Here is a 4377-nt window from a genome sequence, read left to right as displayed (position 1 = left end):
CCCTAAGAGGTCCTCCTTTATCACTGTCTCTTCCCCTAGCCGCAATATCTTCTTCAAAACTTGGAATTGTTTGGTGAAAATGTTCGACTTCCGTTCCCATTGTGTGGAACAAGAAGCCAAAGTTCCGCCTACCTATACCGCCTTACTATACATCCCCATAGTATCTTGCAAAAATAATCTTATTTTGGTTGTATTTACTTGGGCCCATGACTTGGCTGTAGCTGCCACCTGCCTCACCTCCATTAACGCTTTTACTTCTTCCTCTGGCAGTGATGAGGTAGAAGGCAAGTCATCAGTTTTGCACGAGTCTAGGGGTTTGCTCATTTCAATTAGTTGTTGCTTATATTGTCCTAGTTGTTCTTTGAGTTCCATGTTGGAAGTATGCTCCTTCTCTACACGTCCTCTGACGACGCTCGTGGCTAACTCCAAAGTATCTAGCTCCCCCCACTTGGTTTGTTTGCCCAAATTTATCTGTGATATTTGGTATTTGGGAGAAGTTTGTCCCTCGGCCTGAGATGGAATTGCCACATCTGCAATCACTTCACCGGAACTAGTTTTCGATAGGTGATGAACAGTTTTCAGCTTCTTAACCTTTGGTGGCTCCTCAGTGATTACTTGTTGTAGAGTGACCTTAGGGAGCTCTGCTTTTCTCTTTTTCTTCCCAAAGGTAAATTCTAGCCATTGCGGTATATCTTCATCCTTATCACCTTGATGTGACACTATATCTGTAGTTATAACATGAACCTCTACCTGCTCCTCTGCTCCGCCTCTTATCTCTTCTTCCATTTGCCCGAGGTCTTGAGGTGGTATAACTTCACGAGCTAAATTGGTTTGGAGAGCTTGTTGCTTATGTAACTCTCCTAGTTTTCCATTGACCTCCTCATTAAATGCCATTTCTTCGTCACCTGCCTCTGTTTCCCCTTTCCTGACTACTATATCCTTAAGAAGGTCCTCTTGATCTTGAGGAGTTAGCACTAATCTTTCATTCAAGAGGTCTCTTGCCTCATCCCCTTCTTGCTCACCTTCTAGCAGCCGTTGTTGCTCAAGATCCTCTTCCTCCTGATCCGAATCAGACTCGATGTTTCTAACTTTTATTTCTTCAGTGGTGAACCTGAAACCTTGCACTTTGGGCTGCCCTGCGGATATATTGACTAGTGGTGGTGCAGGAGAGTCGATGCCTGGAGCATTTGTGGCATCTGTTGAAGGTGGTTGAGCGGGTATCTCCTTAGTAATTTCTATATTTTCTTCTTGTTCTTGGGTACCCTCTCCTTTAGTGTTCCCTATAGCCATCCTCGGTGGGAGAACTTTGGCCAGTGGTACCGCTCCCAATCCATCAGTCACTCCCAAGTCCGCAACCTTCTTTAATAATTCAGACTCCCTCATCTTTTCTTGGAGCTTCTTTAGTAAGTCCTGAGTGCTTTCTTGAGGTTTGTCTTCTTCACCTGGATCGATGGACGTATTTTCCCTCGAGGCTGACCTTGTCTTTCGAGCGTACTCCTTATGGCCCCTTGACTGAGGTACCCCTGAAGTGGATTCCTTCTGTTTCACCTTTGAGACGTTGGGCCTTACCCTCTGGCGTAACCATTGCTTGGTCCTATTGATGACCACTTGGGAGACCTTTTCCATATTGGTGTCTTCACTTGCAGACCATTTTATTGGGGAGAGGGGTCTTTTATCTATCCCTGATTCCCTATAAGTTGGATCAAGTAAGTCACCATCATCCCTAAGGTCTTTAGGGAGGTTAGTCTCGATTCTAAAATCTCTTACCTGTGGCACATATAACCTATTATAGTTCTTCTCCCTAAGCTCAAAACTGTCTTGAAGGTTGGCCCAAAAGTCCTCCAAGCTGGGCCTGTGCCCCTCATATGCCTTAGGCGTAGCTTGTTTAAGTTTCCCATAGGGATCATAGAACTCCCTAGCATGATCATAGTCTTTCAAGTTCAAATCTTTAAGCTCTTGTTCTGCTAACTTCACTACTTTTATTTTGGAACATGCAAAGTATCCAATAGATACTAAGAAATCGATACCTGCTTTGTGTTTTGATGACAAAAGTGATTGGAGGCCCACAAGCTGCCTCACATACTCTAGTAAAATGATCCTATCATTGCAGTATCAGGGCAGCAGCATTGGGTTTCTTGTGAATCCGCTAACCCTGATGTAAGTAGAGTGTGGGTTTTGGATAAACCAACATGCCCACTCTCGGATGATAGCCATGGCCTCCAGGCTAATCCGATATCCTGCATCTCCTGTCAATTTGATTATTATTGGGAAGACGAAAGCATCATTAACTCTTTTAAAATGAGTCTTTGCATTGGCTAGAGTGAGTTGAGCATAATACTCCCATATCTTCTTATGTCCTTCCTCCTCTCCCAATTGACCTTCTACTTGTATCCCTGGAAACTTTCCAGCTCTAGCGGCTACCTAGATGACATATGACGTGAAAAAGAACTTTTGAGTATGTTGAACTTCTTTCATCTGCTTACAGATATTGTCAGAGAGGATCTGCGGCCAATCAAAGTATTGTTTTCCTATTAAAATAGTGCTCATGAATTGGAACATCCGGGGATGAAAATGCTTGCAATCCAGCTTGCCAAAAGCCCTGCTAAGCATAATGATTAAGTCTCTTTGAGGCTCTTTGAAATCCACCCTTAGGATCTTTGTTGCCTTGAGTCCTGTCTTTCTTTCTTCTTCTAACCAGTTTGTATTCATGTGCCTCTTACTAGCTGATATTTTGTCATTCCATGCCTTTAAGGCCTCTTCTTCGGTTAACAGAAATACCTCCTCCCTGGTTGGGATTCCAAAGACGAACCCAAGCATATCTGGAGACAAGTCTATGACTATTTTTCCTCATGCATCTGTGCACTTTCTAGTTTCTAAATTATAAAATGGGGCAATGGTCATTATGAACTCTAGTGCCTGTAATGACTATGGGAAGACAGTAGCTTCAACTAGGCCAGACCTCTTGATTCTCCGGTGGAGGGCCTCCAAACTAGGTTTGTCCAATTGAGCCTTGATATCTTCAATTTCTATATGGCCAATTTCAGTATTCGTGACCCATCTGATTTGATCCTCTAGCTTTGAAAGATAGACCTGTCCTTGATAATGGTATTTCATGGTGGCTGGGAGTATCAATTTCTTTGCCTCTTTTTCTGGAAGATGGGTCCATCTAACCACTCGAACATGCAAGCAGAACGCAAATCCTCAGTTTTTTTTTTTGTTTTTTTTATAGGTAATTGGCCGAAGCCTGAATAGCTTTTGACTGGAGCTATGAACTAGTGGGGACACAGTAGGGGGCCCCATCCCCATTACATATCTTTGAATTATTATTATTATTATGTTTGATTAGATTGACCCCAAGACCTTCCCCATCCTATGGAAGGCCAAGAGTCACAACTTAGAACTCCACTTTAGATGTCCCTATTGGGAATTGAACTTGGATCTCCACAATGAGAACCCAGTGTTTTAACTAGTTAGCTCAACCCCTTGGAAGCAAATCCTTAGTTTTTGATAACAAGCATAAAAGTTGATTTACCTCGGGACTTCGGGGTCCCGGGGTCTCGAGATAGGTATAAGTGAAGAAGGCCCAGAACTTCGGGATTCCAGGGTTCCGAGCTTATGTTGGGTGCAAAAGGAATCCCGGAACTCCGGGGGTCCGGGGTACCGGGCTTATGCCTAAGTGGAAGACACACAGAACTCCGGGGTTCCGGATTGAGAGCTACCTAGAACTCCGGGAGTTTGGGGTTTCGGGGTGAGAGCTACCCGGAACTCCGGGGGTCCGGGGTTCTGGGGTTAGGTCAAACAGCCACCCAAAACTCTAGGGTTTCGGGGTTCCGAGGGCATAAAAACCAACTACCCAGAACTCCGGGGTTCCGGGCTGAAAAACTAGGGCACGCGAAAAACAAAGGCATGCAAAGGAAAAAAAACCAACAATCACAAAACAAGAAAAAAAATCTAATCTAGAAACCACCAACATGAGCAAGAAAAATCACCAACCTGGTGAATCGAAATTCCCAAAAATGCCAAGGAAAACTCGGAGATCCGGAGGTTCGCGACTTGGAGCTAGGGAGGAGGAGTTGTGGATGCACAAATGAACTTTAAAAGTCTATCATCTCTATTTATAGCTCCCCCCAAGTCCATCCGTACGAAGGCCTTAGACACGACCTCGGAACTCCGAGGTTCCAAGGTTCCGAGCTCGACAAAAAGGAATACCCCACCCCGGAACTCCGGGACTCCAGAGTTCCGAGGTGGAAAGCGAAAGGAAAGAAAAGCGACCCCGAGACTCTAGAGTTCCGAGGTCAAAACCAAAGGAAAGCAAAGGGACCTCGGGACTCCGGGACTCCGGGAGTTCCGAGGTCAAAAATAAAGGGGACCCAAATT

The sequence above is a fragment of the Cryptomeria japonica genome, chromosome 2, assembly GCF_030272615.1.
Source record: "Cryptomeria japonica chromosome 2, Sugi_1.0, whole genome shotgun sequence".
Taxonomy (NCBI): Eukaryota; Viridiplantae; Streptophyta; class Pinopsida; order Cupressales; family Cupressaceae; genus Cryptomeria; species Cryptomeria japonica.
This window is presented reverse-complemented; position numbering follows the sequence as displayed.